The sequence below is a fragment of the Rhinolophus sinicus genome, chromosome 2 (assembly GCF_057876585.1).
Source record: "Rhinolophus sinicus isolate RSI-liver-muscle chromosome 2, RSI-T2T, whole genome shotgun sequence".
NCBI lineage: Eukaryota > Metazoa > Chordata > Mammalia > Chiroptera > Rhinolophidae > Rhinolophus > Rhinolophus sinicus.
The window spans coordinates 153,830,460-153,848,777 of NC_142502.1; positions in this window are offsets into that span (position 1 = coordinate 153,830,460).

Here is an 18,318-nt window from a genome sequence, read left to right on the forward strand (position 1 = left end):
AACAGAGAGATTGAAAGTATGAATTCTAGTACCTAACTTAGAATTCTAGCTTTATAAGGCACCCATTAGCTCTATGCTATTGGTAAAGTAATTAACCTCTCTGGGTCTCAGTTCCCTCATTTGCAAAGTAATTTGTAGAATTCACTCATACTTTTGTTGTGAGGCACATTACATCTGGAGTAAGGCAACTCAATACATGTATACTACTATTATTATTAATTTTGTGTTCCAAACTCCCAGCACAGTACTCATGATTGATGCTAAAACTGCTTTGTGAATTACTATGATGGGAATTTAAGTAAATTGAACTTTACAGTGGATTCCCAGTGCTCAATAGAAATATTTTACAAGTAACTAGGCTCTAATTTAACACATATTTTTAGAATCAAGATGCATGGGATGTGAAACTGTCATTAACCTAATGGTAGTAGTCAGGATGGACTAGGTTATGCAGACTTAACAAATTAACCCTGCAAGCAGGGGCCTAACACAACAAAAGTATATTTTTCATCATGATACATGACTAATGCTAGTCAGGAAGGCGTAGGATGGTAAACTACTTCATCCCAGATAACAGTGTCTCCGTCACATGGATCATTCCGTTTGCTGGCAGGGGAAAAGACAACTGGAGAATCACATACTGGCTGGTCATGATTTTGTCCCAGAAAGAATTTGCATCACTTCCACTCATAGCCCACTAACCTGAAAGACTCATATGACCCAGCTAACTACAAGCAGTGTGGGGAATATGGGGGAGCTGATGGAATGTTTGGGGATTACCACTGTCTCTAGCCTATTAGCATTCTTAACAACAGTGATAGCCCCCGAACATTCAATCGGTACTGTGTTCCAGGAATACAATTTCTAATGATATTCTCACAAAAACCTTGTATCATGGATATTATCATCTATTCACAAAGGAGGAAACTTAGGGACAGCAAAGCTTGTTAACTGACTTGTTTCAAAACGTTTCCAGATTTTACTATCACTTCATCATCATGGCTCATCAAGGAAGAAGAGCTGTGGCTGTTCTTTCCAAAGCTGACCCCTCCACCTGTGCTGTCTTTTTCAGAACTTTGCATTTGACCTTTGCTTTCTTCCTCATCCCAGGCTCTTCTTCACTCCTGTACCGACCCTTATGGCACAATCACTTCAAGGCTTTGATATCCATTTAAAACCATATGGAATTCCCACATCGCTACTCTGTGTTCTGTAATTTCCTTTCCCTTTGCTTTTAAACTTCTCAAAACACAGTCTACATGTCCTATTTCTACTTCTACCTGTGTATCATTCACCTAGAGTCTTGTGATCTGTTCTCTGTAACAGTAGTTATCTACTGTAACTGTAGCTATAAAAGCATTGGAAATCAGGTGAAACTGAATGAGCACCAGAATTAAAGTTTTAGAAGCTGAATTTGAATCCTTGTGCCTTAATAGCTGTGAAACCTCTGGTAAACTAATTTATTGGGCTCCAACTCCTTATTTCTGAATAGTGGTCCAATAATATTTGGGATGCCAACCTCACAGTGGTTAGATAGGTTTAACGCAATCGTGTAAATAGAAGTGATTAAGAAACCAAGAAGTAATTCAGAATACAAATAGAATGACCTCTTCTCAGTACTGAACTGACTCTTGCTGCATACGATCACTCTGAAATCAAGCAAGTTGCACACTCTCAAAAATCCTTTTGTGAATTTTCCCACATTATTTTTTCTCCTCAGTTTACAAACATGGTCAATTTGCTCCCCTATTTAAATCTTCTCCCTAGTTCTTCACCTCCCTCTCCATTCCCCAAGGACTTGCCTCCACTCACCTTCTCCTCATAGATAATCCTGATGGTGTAGTCTACGCCTCCAGGGTCTGTAACCTCTCATTTACACATCAATCCATGTATGTGTCTTCTCCACAGACTTATCTTTTTACCCTCCTGTTTCTCTTTTTCTCCAGTTACTTCCTCATTGTCAAACCCAATGAAGATTTTTCAGGACTTATTTCAGTTTTCTGCAAATGATCTGTTAATTAATTTCTGTTTGAAATTCTCTTCTCATTTGTCCTCTATGACACCATTTCGTTCCCTCTCTTTAGACATTCCTTCTCAGGCTTTTTCTCAGGATTCACTTCTTTTTATCATCCCTAAGTGCTGATGTTTCTCAAGGTTCCATTCTTAAACCTCTTCCCTACTTTTTAAAATAATATATCCCTGGAGAAGTTAATCTATTCTCATGAGTTGAGAGACGTTAACACTCAAATGCTGACAACTTCTAAAGCTACATCTATAACCAAAAGAGGAAACCAGAAACTCACCGCTAATGTGTTCCCCCACATAAACAGTATTAAATTATTTTCTCAAAACTGTAAAACATGTGTCCTTGACTCAAGGATGATCCATTTACTCATTTTTCTTCAAACATACCCACCTTTGTGCCATGTCTATTGCTCTATCTGTAATTATTTTTTGCCTCCAACCACTTTCACCATTCCAAATATTATTATACTAATTCTTTATGCTCTTCCAGCTCCCAAGGCCTTCTAACAACTCATCTCAGCTCATAATTTTCTTCAGAATTAAATTCTCTAATAAATACAGTTTAAGATATCCTACTAGTATATAACACATTTTCTTAGAACTTTCTCCTTCCCCCAGATGTGTGACCCAGCATTTATTTTGTATGTATGGCTTTCCAACCTAGACACAGCTGCCTGAATCAGGGAGTGGTGACTTGTCCCTAGATGATCCAGTCAGAATCTCTGTCTGCATAGCCTACCTTACACAAGAATATTCAGGTATCCTTTTAATTCTTTTATTGCTTTATAGTTTGAAGTGATTTTCTGATTCTTTCAGCCAAAAAAAAAAAAAAAAAGAAAAAAAAAAGAAGAAGAAGAAGAAAGAAAGAAAGAAATGTAGCCAGGAATCACCATTTTTACACTCAATCACTTATTACCTTGTGATGTTACTTAGCTATTTTAGTATAGTTTGTTTCCTTCATTAAGTTATAAAGCTTCTCTAATGTGGGACTTTTGTCTAATTCCTTGAATCCTCCCAATAGTGTCCTTTACAGTAGGCACTGTGGGAACTCAATGAAACACAGAGGCAAACACTGTTAGGCTGAACTGTTTCTCCATCATAGTCTACTGTAATGCTGTAAACATATCTGATACCCTCACACTTGAGTTAAATGAACGAGTTTTTGAGATTCCCATGCCCATTCCTTTCAATTTTCTACCTTCACTTCTTAAAACAAAGAAATAAATAGGAAAACAACAGCGAATTGTGTTTAGGCAGAGAAAGAGAGAAAAAGCAAAACTTTTTTTAAGAGATGATGCTGATAAGAAATTTCCTCACAAAATCAAATCTTTCCTTATTTTAATATTTTCTTAAACTTTGCTAGTATTTGCTCAATCTTCAAAAAGGTGGTGAGGGTAGGGAGTTATGCTCAAATAATCAAATCCCAGATGATAGACAAAATAACTCTTTATTTTTAATTCCTTGCAAAACTTAATGACTATATCCAAATCTGTTTTGATCAACACTGAATGGGAAGAGGGTTGCCTTAGGAAGCTGATCTAGAGCCTTATCCTTACTCGGTTATTAATTAATTATATGGCCTTGAGTAAGTTAATATTTTTGCACCTCATTTTCCTCACTGCCAAATAACAATAATACATTATACTATGTATCTCAAGATACTTTGTATCTTGTATTTCTTTGCAAGAAAATGTAAAAATGAAAAGAGGTAATAAATTAGAAAAGCATTTAGAAAACTATGTTAAATGTGGTCATACGAAGAATAATAATCAAATAATATTACTTCTCAATTTTAGCAGAATTTGGTTGAGTGTAAAAAGAAACCTTTAGAGATTTAAAATACCCCTAAACTTACAATGAGATTTCGTATTTCTAGGTCCCTTTCTTAGCCTATGTTCAGCCTACCTGGCATTTATCCTCCCCAATCCTTTTCTGGTTTCTCTTGAGGCTAGAGTGGCAGCTGTGTTAAATTGTGTGATAATTCTCTGCTATGAACAATTCTCCTGAGGAAGAAAAGTCAAATGCCGACTCCAAGATTGGTTTTGGAAAAAGAAAAGCTCCAACCTGAAAACTTGTAATATTAGTCCCTCGTAGTTGTCCTTATCACTATGCTAGTTGTGAAGACCTCAAAGTAGGAAATAATAGCCCTATAATGGAAACCAGAGCATCTCACAACCCAAATATGGTGAATGATCACTATTACCAGTTGGGGCTCAGAGGTTAGTGTCAGACAGGCTGAAATGTGTTCGGTTTTCATGAACCAAGGATGACCCTAAAATGGGAAATAATCAGTCAAGCCTTGGAGAATTACTATGACATTCAGATAAAACACTGAGGGAGGACAATGTTAATTTCCCTTGAGTATTATTATTATTATTATTATTAGAACAAGTCAGATTGAATGATAATTGTGTGAGTGATAGAAGGTGTGCATGCCTGGAGATTTATGGGAAAAATATATTGTTATAAAAATAATTCTCAAATCTGAGAAGCAAGCACCATGCATGCATAAACATGGTAGTTCTTTCTCTCGTATTTACTTGTCTTAACTATGGTTTTTCTAAGACACGAAACAAGAGCTTACATCTATCTTTTAAAGTTTTTGAGTAAATGAAGAACTGTCTTATCTGTGAAAATGCTCCCTGACAAATTTCTTGATTTAAGTCCTTCAACAGGTTCTCATTGTCCTTAGGATAATGTTCAAATTATCTATTTTGGGGAAAAAAAATATGATCAGTTCCTGATTGTCTTTTGAACTTTGTTTGTCTACACTGTGCCTTGTAACATACTCTTCTGTTGCAAAGCTCCCTTCCCCAGCACACATAATCACGTACTCTGGGTTCTAGGCACACTGACTCTCTTAAAAATCCCTAAAACCACCTTCTTCTCCCCCTCCATCTGAGAAGGGTTAACTGATCCTTATTTCTGAAATTTACCCCCTTCTACATGCCCCTCAAACACCCTGCACTCATCCTCTCATACTTTTATCATAGATAACAGCTTATAAAGGTCAGTGTCATCTTATATTCCCAGCACTTAGCCCAAAGTCTGGCAACAAGGCATTGTTACGTTTTGAGTCATTTTTTTCTTCAAATAGGTTCTTGGTCCCTTGTTCCCTCTCTTCTCCTTCTCGTATTCCTATGATGTGAATGTTGTTGTGCTTGCTGTTGTCCTACAGGTCTCTTAAATTATTTTCATTGTGTTTTATTCTTTTCTCTTTTTGTTGTTCTGATTAGGTGAGTTCTGCTATCTTGTCTTCTAAATCACTGATTCTATCCTCTGCTTCATCGAATGTGCTGGTCATTTCTTCAAGCGTGTTCTTCACTTCAGTTATTGTATTCTTTATTTCTGACTGGTTATTTTTTTATGATTTCTGTATCCTTTTTGTGCTTGCTATTTCTTTGTTGAGAGTCTCACGAAGTTCCTTAAACATTTTTATAATCAGTATTTTAAACTACATCTCTGATAGGTTAGTTGCCTCTGTTTCATTTAGTTCCATTTCTGGAGGTTTCTTCTGATCTTTTATTTGGGACATGTTTCTTTGTTTCCTCATTCTGGCTGTCACTCTGTTTTTGCTTTCTATGTATTAGATAGATCATCAATGTCTCTCAGTCTTTGCTGGATGGCCTTATGTAGTATGTGTCCTTTATAACTGAATTGCACAGTCTCCCTATTCTCCTGTGCATGTGTTCCAGAGGTGTCCCTTGTGTTGTGTGTTCTATGGAGGATGTTCTATGAAAGATGGCTGGGAGTCATGGAGAAAGGAAAGAAGGAAGGAAGAAAGATACCAGGGAGATCAAGAGCCTAGAGTAATTTGGTTTATTGCTGAGTCAGCTGTCACCACTCCTCTTTGCTTTCTTTAGCTCCTGCTGATCCCCAGTCTGGAGGGAATAGTTGGCCTCTGGCTGCCTCCCATGCTCTAGGACTTCATCTCTTCTCCTCCCCTTGTCCTAAACTGTGTACTTTCCAAATCAGTATTTTCTCTCTACTGCCACATTCCTCCCAAGTCTTCTCAGATATGGTTCCCACCAAAACAAACTTCTCTAATCTGAGGACCCATAGGCATTAAAAAGTATCCCTTTTTCATTAAAGACTGGGGACCTCTACGGTGTCTCTATAGTTCAGATAAATTCAGGAAAGGCTGTTTAGCCACAGATGAAATGAGAATTTAATTGTAGCCAAGTACCCAATCTGAGAATGCTGATCTCTTTAATTCAATCTGTTTCTTTATATCCATTTAATTAGACAACTTCCAATGTAAAATAAATGGCAGTATTAAATATAGCAGAGTGCCCTATAAAGATTAGACTTGTTTTGTTATTGCATTTTACTTGGTCAATGAGAGAAATTGTTACTCACCTCGTAGTATAGCAGCGACAGGAATTTCATCATGAAAGGTGGCCTTTCTTGCAAGAGTACATGCTGAGAGAGGAACCTCTAAAGGGAGACAGAAATTATGCTCTAAGGAAAAGGAAGAAAAGGAAGAAAAGATTTTCTGGGAATACACATACAGCAACAGATACAAGAATCATTCTTGTCCCAATACATCTAGTATTTCATACCTATCTAGGCTGCCTAGAAAACTGACTAAAACTGAATACCTAGATCTGTAGACTTGGAGACTGAATATGACCCTCAAGAACTGCATTGGCAAGTTTCTGATTATGCCACTGTCTTCTGAACCCTAACCCCTAGTATATAAACTCATAAATATAGCGACACTATTCCCTTAATTTGCATACCTTAGATTTTTAAAAATCAGTTGAATTGTAGATAAAAGGCATCTGTTATCTTATGCTGATTCTATGTATTATGGGTGCATTGCTATGGTGAAAAGCCAGAACGCTTCACTTCTTATATAAGTTAAGGTTGAATGGTAGTAAAATGTGAAGTAATTTGTTATTCCAGTAATCACTAAACAAGTGTGCTATAGAATGTCAAGAAAAAAGATACAGACCAGATTTGCTAAAATAAATAAGAAAGTTAGCACAGAAGCAACACAGAATAGCAACAAGGAATTTTAACTGTTTGGATATCTGCTGGAAGTCTCAGTTTTATGAAAGCAGAGCATCTGACAAGTTATTGAGAATAAAAGGTAAAGCACAGAGGTGAGAACAAAGAATAAAGGTGGTTGATGCTTAATATAATTGAAGTCCTGTCATTTATGGAGCCATCTTCTCTTTTGTGAACTTGATCGAAACCCTGCTATCACAACCTGGGACAGTAAAAACGTCCTACTTTCTATTTACGTACCCTTACTTCACCACTGTTTCCATGTCTCTGATCTTGTCATCTTGTTTCAGTATCAATTCTCTAAAAATAAAAATAATGATGATGATAATAATCACTAAGTAACACGTCTTGTGACTTTAATTAAATTGACTAACTATTTGGAGGTTACAAGAGAGGAATTACTTCACATGGCATTCCATCTTTGCACTTATTCGCTCTCAGCCTTCCTACACAGAATCTTGGGAAGTGTAGTCCGGCCCCCTGAAATCACTAGCTGGGGAGAAATCTAGCCAGAGCAGTTTCCTGACCCAGCATTTTGGGACACATAAAGAATACATTTTTCTCTCCTATTATATAAACTACCCATTAGGCTAAACAGGCTAAATAAAACAACTCCTATCTCTTTCATGCATTTCAGTTTTTGAATTAATTCATTTTATACTTCATTCATGTTTTCACAGTCTGTTATAAAAATATTGAACCTACAAGATGAGTAGAATATTTCCATGTAAAAAATATTAAAATTAACTACATACATACTTAAACATAATGATGGTGGATCTCCCTGAATAGTTTGAGTCCATTTGTGACAGTGTCCAAATGCAAGATAAATATGAAAGATATATAATATTTTGTAATGCACTTTCTTCATTATTTAATGGTTTTCAGAGGTAAAATTCTAAAAACAAACAAAAAAATAACATAAAACCTTCACTGATAATAAAATACCAGAGTGATTAAACATTAATACCATATTCATGCAACTAGCTCTATTTGCTTTAATGTTATGTCTGTGGTGGTAACAAATGAGAATAATTCAATAACAGCTTAAGTCTGTTTCATGTAAACATATGATCTGAATTATGTTTGTCCAATATCTCTACAAAATGCATGTTCGTTTAGTTGTAATTGTCAGGATCATCCTCCCATATGCCACCTCCCTCCTTTTTAAGTATATAACTCTTCTGACCATTGTCTAACAACACTCTAGCATCTCTGTAAGCATTTCAGTGAATGGAATTTTATTTTAAAGTATTATTATTCATCCAAATAAAATAAAATGGAGCTAGCTACCAAGTACTATGGCAGTTTAGTTGTTACAGTGCTTTCATGAAGGAGGTATAAATTGCCTACAGATTATGGATTTGTTTTCTTAAAAGGAGTAGATTTCAGAGATAAAATTTCCAACAGAACTTTTAGTTGATATGTTGTCCTAAAAGAAACAAGAGCTTATAGCTTAAAAGGAGTAAACACTTGTGCAGGTCATCAATATGTAACATTTATTGTCCCTTTCCCAGTGCAACTAATCAATAAATAGCACACAACACGTGGTACAACTGCACTTAGGAGGAACATAAGACGCATAAAATAAGCCACCCACAAAATAAACTTAGTGACCAGAGGGATGATATAATTCTCTGGAAATGAGAAGTACCCTGCCTTGTAAAGAGTCTTTACATCAAGACACAGAAATTCTTAGAGAGAAAAGGAAACAGGCTTTCCAGAAAAATTACTAAAAGCAGCAGGGCATCTGTGACAGCTACCCAGAAATCTCTACTGTATTCTGATTTTTATAACCATTTTTAATATTATTGAGACACTTCCTCCTTCTCTCCAGATCATGAATATTTTTTAACTTCACAATTCAGTAAGCTGCCTTTTGACAGTACTGTATAAAATCTCATTCACACTAGAACATAAGCTTCAGGGATATGCTTCTGTTCTATACACTGATGTACCATGGGCACCAAAAACAATGCCTGTTGAATAATGTTAATTAATGAATATTTGTTGAGTAATTCCCTCCATCTACTTGTTACCTGATGGGGCATGAATTTCAGAGAGTTTGCATTATGCTATGTCTCGGATTTTTGTTTGTTTGTTTGCTTGTTTTAACTTTGAAGCATCCTATTTACTATTTAATCCACTTGGATTTCATGTTTCGAAAACTTTGATATACCAGTTGCCACATATTAAGTAACTGTTTTCCAAAGGTGAAAGTGTGTGTTTTAAACTAGTCATCAAAAATGAGCATGAAATCAAGAAAGTTACCACATTGAATTGATATATAATTCAAAAACAAGTCAAAAACAAGAAATGTGGTTTGGTGGCCCCTGTTGCCTGGTCATGAGTAAATATATGATTCCTTTTAATTACTTTTTGAACTAATGATGCTAATTTAATGGCCTTTGCTACTTAAATGGCTCTGTGAGTTTGGGAATCATTGACATATGTCAATGGATAAGAATTGTTATGTCTATGAAGATATGGTAGGCAGGTAGGTAGATAGATAGATAGATAGATAGATAGATAGATAGATAGATAGATAGATAGATAGACAGACTATGGCATAGTTTAATATTTATAGTGAAATGCCAAATCTGAAACTCTGAACAGATGCAACTATTTTTTTCATAGTTACATAAAGGGTACAGGGAAGTTATATGTTTTCCTTCCCTTCATGGAGAACACGAGTTCATAAAAAGGCAATAAAAAATTAGTCATAATTTGCATTTAGTATTACTGTCAATTAGCATCCCAATGACATAATGACCATAGTAAAAAACTTCAACTTTATTCACATCAATAGCTATTAGTAAGTCAGGTTTATTGATCTTATAATAAAGAGGGCTGAATTTCACAAAGCTACCAGTAATTGCTAATACCATATCAGGAAGCCATGGGAACGGGTTAAGAGCCCACAGTATACAAAATACTGGCAGGTCAAAACACTGGTTTACAGAGGTTTTATTCTGGTGTAATTGCTCAAAAGAAATGAAAAATGTTTACTGAGCCGAAACTATGAGTCCAGTCTCTACTAGAAGTTATGGGGAATAGAAGATAAATCGATATTATGGCCCTGATTTCAAGTTGGGTATGATCTGGTTGAGGAAACAGGAAAGTCATGTCATGCATGGCATATTTTAAGAGCCATTGCTTGTCTTTCTCCCTATAACATCCCCACAACCTCTTTGCCAGCTGTTCAGAACTAGGTCTATTTGTGATCCCTTCTCCCGTCTACTGCCTCAGTTAATACCCGCCTCTTTCCTTTTCTATACCACTGTTGTAGCCTTTTCAGACTCATTCTCACAGCCACCAGAATAGTTAACCTAAAACTCAAACCTACATCATTCCCTTGCCTAAAACATTTCAATGACACGAAATGTTTAATTATTTTACTAATCATTCCTTAGAACTGACATAAGACATTAGAAAACGTAGTCCCTCTCTTATGTCTATAAAATCATTTCCTAAGACTCCTGGTTTTGTGCATTTTACTTTTGTTGTTGCTACTTATTTAGCTATGGAACACAGATCCTACCTCCAAAGCAAGCTTTCATACTGAAACCTTGCTATCATTTATTATAGTACTGTGCAGGTCTGCTGAACAAGAAGTACTTCGTTGAATTCAATCACTTTTTCTGGCCCTACATGATACTGTAACTAGTATGATATTTTAGGGTGTGATGACTATACTCTTCCCACTGGAATATAAGCTCTTTGAGGCCAGCAACTGAGCAAACCTCCTGTGAAGTAACTGTACACACTCAAATATCAAGATGTCAATAAATGATGGCTTTTGATATCTGAGAATAAAAAATTCATAGAATCATAGATTTCAGAAGAATTTAAGGAACTCTTTGCTCCAAAATCATTTTGTAGATGAGGAAACAGATCCAGAAAGGTTAAGTGACTTGCCCAAAGTGACAATTACTTCCAGCAAGGTTTAAAGGAGTGAAGATTGTCACTCTTAAATATTGGACCTAAGTTGCAATAAAGAAAAAATAAATCAGTTCAAGTGCAACTTTTATTACATAAGAATAAAGATATATATATATATATATATATATATATATATATGTATATTATATGTATACACACATATATACACATATATATGTATACATAAAATATATATACATATATATACATATATATGGAGAGAGAGATAAGAATGTGGTTTACTAAAAGAGACAGGAATACAATACTGCTAAATAATAATTATAATTATGGCTTTAAACAATGCATACTCTCAAAATAGTTTTTTTTTTAAATGTGTTAAGCTTCAGCTCAGAGTTAACACTAGAGTATAGTGAAATTTTATAAAATTAAAACCCTATTGAACCAGAATTAGCAGAACAGATTCATTTAGTACTTCAGATGTCAAATGATTCATCATCTTCTATGTAGTCCACCAGCAGTTGCTGGCAAATGCTACTGGCAGAGCCCAGAGAATAAGACTAGTCATGTAACATTAAAATCTTTGGATAGAAAACCTTAAGAGTCCTAATACAAGAAAAACTTATCAATTATGAGCTGTAACCTCATCACCACCAGCAGCAGAGGGCCCTACACACCCATCCTCACAGACTATCCCATTTAACAAGGACTTGTGAGGATCATTGGGCAAAGACCCACCAGACAATACAGTTGACCTTGAAAACCATGGGTTTGAACTGTGAAGCTCCACTTATATGCAGATTTTTTCAATAAATACAGATTCAAACAACCACAGATGGAAAACAATATTTTCGAGTTCCCAACCACCAATCAAAAATACTGTTTTCGATATGTGGTTGGTTGACTCTGCAGATGAATAGAGTCAACTGTAATTAAGCTTTTGGGAAATCAAAAGTTATACATGGGTTTTCAACTGCACAGGGTATGGAAGGGGTGGATGTCCCTAATCTCCATTGATTCCACTAAAATATATCTGAAATAGTCAGATACATAGAATTCAAGAGTGGAATGCTGGTTGCCAGGGGCTGGTGAAGCTGAGAAATGAGGAGTTACTAATCAAGGGCATAAAGTTTCGGTTAAGCAAAAGGACTACATTCTAGAGATCTGCTGTGCAACATTGTACCTGAGAGTCAACAGTATTATATTGTATACTTAAAATTTGTCCAACATACATATCAAGTTGAGTGTTGTTACCACAATAAAATTTTTAAAAATGTAAGCTTCTATTTCTTGAGTCTGTATGTTTAAATCCTTACCTGCTATATTTAGTACTGAAATGATTTTTTAACTGTTCTGATTAGACTAGATCATCGTACAATCCCTATATCCCATGGCCTACAAATGGGTGTGCTCATGGCTACTGAGAGCTCCAAGTCTCTGCCAGGCACACGGCTGCCTACCAGACACACCACACCATATGGACTGAATGAGAGCTCAGGAGCAGAAGTAAAGGACACAGCTTAAGTGTGTTTACAAACAATATCTTGAACCCGGCACAACTGGAAGGAAACCCTAGTGCTAGTTTCTTTCATCAGCTCCAGGACACTGATTTCGTTTTCTATTTTGCTCCCACTATGTTGGTTTCCTATGACCCAGGGGAGAGATATGTAAGTTACCCATGTGTACCTTGAACTATCTCTAAAACTTCATTTCCAGCTATTTAGCAAGTCCAGTTCAGCAGTCTAGCATGGAACATCGGTACTGAGTTGTCTGCAAATCTGGGCATCCCTCTCTCTGCATGTGTCCTCTGTGCATTGTGGAAAGGCAGCTCTCTCCTCTGCTATCTCCCATTTCTGAGCCATTGGTTCCGTTACTTTAAATGAATAAGAAACACAGTTGACTTGCTATCTTTCTCTTTTTAAAGACACCTCAAAGTCATTACTTTATGGAAGCTACCACATAAATTTACTCCCCTGTTATTCTTCTGAATACCTTATTTAACTTTTGTGTGTCCTTTCCTAATCTCCTATGCCATGTAGAAAAGTATCCTCTACTGATAATGTGCTATTGATGGATCTGCACCAGTCTCTCTGCGGCCCCTTATAAATCTTATTTGGAGCAATAAAAGTATCCGTAAGATCCTTCCTTGAATACATTACATTTAATTTAAAATTTAACTCATTTCCCCATTTTCATCAATCTTTTCCCTCCAATTTAAAACATTTCTATTTAACTGTCTCTACAAAATGGCAACAAGAACTATTTCATTATCTCCAGATGCAGTAAGTTTCAATTCAATGTTTTTGTTTTTTACGTTAATAAGCCCTTCCAAGTTATTTTAAGGCTAAATAAAGTTTATTTTAAATTCCTATTATTTTGGACCTCAAAATTTCTATTACATGTCTTTACTAATTTATTGTGTATTAATGTTGTGTTTGTCACTGAATTTTCTCACAGCACCATGTTATAGATAGTCTTAATTTTATTTTTCTCTTTTAAAGCACCAATAGCATAATTTTTGGCCAAGTGTAGCAGCAACAAAGATACAGTGCTTTCTTGTTAGCTTTATTTTATACTTGTGCTTATAATTCTATGTTTAAAAAATTAACAAAAGATATTTAAACTTTAATGGTATAAGAGATACTTAGAAGTAATTCCCTTTAAATGGATAATAGCATTTAAGTAATTCTTACTTCTTTAAGAGAAGAAACTAAGGTAATCAACTGAGTACCTTCTATGACATCCTTTATTAATTCCTTCGACTCCTTAAGCAAAACTACTGATAATTTTTTGGCTTATTTCTGGTACATTCCTTTTCACAAAAACAAAATCCCATAAGCTCTACTGTTTCTTACTCACTGTACACTAATTGTTGCCCAGAGTTATATAGTGTGGAAGAACATGAACTTTGAAGCTAGATGGGCTAAATCTAAGTGTCAGCTCTCTCTCTTACTAGCTGTGAAACTGAGCATAAATTAACCACCCCAAACTTTAGTTTCTTATCTATGAAATGAGAAGATGGTAGTATCTACCTTATAGGGTTGCTGAAAGGATTACATAAAATAATTTATGTGCTAAAAATTATGTATACTAAGTAAGAAATATTAATTAAAAACACTTATATTAACCTAAATGAATTTCAAAGAATGCCTCCCCAAATATTCTTGAATCTATGTTGAAAATTAGCAATGGAGGGTTAATTTTTAGGGGGACAATTTTAGCAACATTAGGGATTCTTTCGTTAAAATTCACTGCATTAAGTATAGTATAAGCATTATGTTGTCTTTTCTTAGTTGTAATGTCAAATATGTTATTTGATTTTACGTTTTTCACAAATGCTTTTGCAAACCACAATAGCCAGAAACATACAATAAATCTTTCATTCTCACCAATCATGAATTTAGTGGCTCAGCATAAATTAGACATAGCTCTAATAAAATAATCTTAGTTAAATTACTATGACATCCTAGTAGACTCTGAAGCTGAACTCAGTGTGAATCACTTTGTTCGCAGTTTGCAGTGCATTTTATCCCATATTTTCAAAGTTCAGGGTTACATAATTAAGATCATTTTGATGCCTAATACTGCTAGATAGGTTTTAAACTAGTTTGCTATCAATGTTTTAGAGCCATCCATCCTGTCAATTTCAGGTTTTGAAAATAGGTTAATACATAGCACTATATAAAGATGAAAATATCAAATATATGGTGATGGAAGGAGAATTGACTCTGGGTGGTGAACACACAATGGGATTTATAGATGATGTAATACAAAATCATACACCTGAAATCTATGTAATTTTACTAACAATTGTCACCCCAATAAATATAAAAAAAAGATGATAATATTTATATGACTATAATTTTAAAGTCCCTTCTCCAGTAATGATTACCATCTTCAGAGTATCCTTTTGTATTAGAGTATCCATATATTAATGATTTGATATTGTTCATCCCAATTGCTTCAAATTGTTATGACCTGACTATGTAATCAACTTAACATATCAATAATGCTCTATCACAAGAAACATTCAGAACTAAAGCTCCAGAAGTATAAGAATTTTGTCTTAGTTCACTGCTATATGCCTAGTATCCAAAACAATGTCTACCATACAGTAGGCACTCAGTAAATGTGCATTAAATAAAAATTGATCCTCTAGCTTATTGAGTTCAAATGCATGTCCTCCTCCCACAGGAATTTCATCACCACTGGTATTTAGAAATATGTTTAGTATATTCAGTTCCTAAGGTTTAGGACTTCATAGTGATTTTGCTAGTTAAAGACAGGAAATATCATTATTTCATTTGTTTGGCTACTAAAAACATAATAGTTGATGGGTTTATTTAGACTTTCATTAGGAATCTAGCAGATTAAAAAGAATATCGGTGTGCTGAAATGATAAAGTTAGGGTGAAATACATTTAAGAAACCATAAATAGATATACAGTGCTTAACTATTAGAAGACTCAATGTTAAAATTGGAGTTTTCTCCAAATCAAAAAAGATTTAATGCAACTTCACTCATCTCCCAAAAAAATCCTGCAGACGTGTTGAAAAGATACTTACATGTTGATTTTAATATTCATAAGGAGATGCAAAGAATTTGGAATAGCTCAAATAATTATTAAAAAAGCACAAAACTAGAGGACTTATATTATTTGATTTCAAGACATACTATAAAGCTATAATAGTCAACAGTGTGGTATTGGCATAAGGATACATAGAAAGAGCAACAGAATAGAACAGAGTTCAGAAATATACTCATACATCTAATTGATTTTCAACAAAGGTACAAAATTATTGAATGATATTTGGTGATGGAATAATTGTATATCCATTTTGAAAAAAGAAATGAACCTTGATCACCACACCATACAAAAAAAATTAACTCCATGTTCATTATAATCCTAAGATTATAGGTTAAATGTCTAGAAGAAAACATAGAGAATGTTATAATGCTGGGATAGGCTAAAAAGGCTTGGGAAAGGAAAAATCATAAAAGTAAAATTGATAAATTAGACTTCATCCAAAAAATGAAAAAGCACTCATTAAGAAAATGAAAAGCTACAGAGTATAAGAAAATAATCACATTACACGTTACATGTATATGACAGATACTTATATCCAGACTACGTAAACAGCCCTTATAATTTAATAATACAGTTAATCCAATAAAAATGGGCAGAATTTGAATAAACACTTATCACAAGAAGATATACAGAATGATGCTCAACATCATTAGTTACCAGGTAAATGGAAATTAAAATCACGATGACATACTACTACACACTCATTTGAATGATTACAATTAAACTGTCTGACAATACAAAAGATTGATGAGGATGTGGAACTAATGGAGCTCTCCTACATTGCTGGTGGGAATGTAAAATGGCACCACCACTTTGAAAAACAGTTTGGCAGTTTATTACATAATTATATATACACTCACAATATAAGACTGAGCAATCCACTTCATAGGCATTGACTGCATAAATGAAACTGATGTTCAAATGAAGACTTGCACTTAAATTTTCAAAGCAGCTTTTCATACCATTAAATATAGCCCCAAATTGGAAACATCCCAAATGCCCATCAACAAGTGAATGGACATATTGTTTTATAGTCATACAATAGAATAATACTCAGAAACTTCAAAGAAGCAATTAATGAAGCACAACACTAATAAATCTAAAATATTACGCTAAATGAAAGAAAGCAGATACAAAATACTACGTATTCTACGATCCCATTTATATGAATCCCGAGAAACAAACACATATGACCAAGAGAAATAAGGTAGGCATAAGGAGATTAAATCAGAAGGAACATGGGGTAACTCTTTGAGGTGAAGAGTATGTTCTATACTTTGATTGTGTGGATGATTTGCCTGCTGTATGAATTTACCAAAACTTATCTAAATCTTCAAATGAGGATATTGTATTTTATGAAAATTATACATCAATAAATTGATTTTTGAAAGGGAGTCAGAGTATTACTGCTTATCAGTATAATATAGTTATTAAGAAATAGAGCTTTAGAGTTAAATTAGGTCAGACTTGAGTTAGAGTTCCATCAGTACAAGTTCTGTGGCATTTATCATATTAACATCTCTAAATTTTATTTCCTCCTTTGTTTAAATATAGATAATAATACATATCACATATATCTGTGGTAAATATTGAAATTATATAATCATAAACTGGGCACTGTCAATTATACAGAGTGCCAAAAAAATCTACACACATTTTAAGAAAAGAAAAAACTGTATTAAAATTGTAATACTCAATATATACTGATAACAAAAGATGAATACAAGTCACGTTTGACTTCTGCAGGTACAAGAGGTGCTCAAAGTGGTTACTATCAGCGTAATTTTAATACAGTTTTTTCCTTTCTTAAAATGTGTATACATTTTTTTTGGCACCCTCTGTAGTTAATAAATGGTTACTACATTAGTAATAATGTCATTATCCTCCTCATCATCTAGACGTCTTCTGGAATTCTAAAATGAGACAATATATATATTTTAAACAAAACCTTCATACCGTCAGTAACATCATTTGTCTCACAACAGGAGTAATAGATGGTTAGTGTTTGTACTTAAGAGTAATATGTGAGTGGCAGACATGTTTTGAATTTGAAATATAAGTATCTTCTGGGAAACTGGAGCTATTTCCAAAAGTCATAAAATCTGATTTCTGCTCTATGTAACATTTTCCTGAAACACATAACAAATTCTAGTACGGGTAACCTCCTCATACTAGAATTTTTAAATTTTTGACAATGAATGCCTTATAATTATGATCAAATACCACTCACTTTGAGAAAATTCAATCTTGAGTTTTTAATTACCATGTATTGTGGAATTGGGGAACTCATATAAAAGATAATAAATGCACAAATAATTGAATTTTTATTTATGCCCCCATATTTTCTTTTGGTGAAAATTTAGAGTGAGATAAGTCTGCAGTTAGAATGCCACGTGATTTAATGGCTCTAGAGTCTAAAATGCTCTTCCAGTCTACTCTCCTTAGTTATTCGTAAGCTTTGAAGAGCTGGCTCAATATTTACCTATCTGAAGAAGTTTCACCTGACTCAACTCTCACACAGTCTCCCTTCCAAATAAGATAAGAATTTATTTCTCCATTTGTCATTATGGTTTTAAATATTCAAATGCACTGCACAGCCTCTCCATTACGGCTGACTCTTGAGAAGGATCACAGGAAAAACTGTGTCTTACTGAAAATTGTCCCTGTGGGCATCTGTTGCTGGAGGTAGAATGGCAGAACTAACTTGAAAGTTCAAATCTGTTGTCTCTGAATAGCCAAGCCTAGTTTCTTTAAGTCGAGCCTCCAAGGTCAGCCAAGAAACACGATCATTT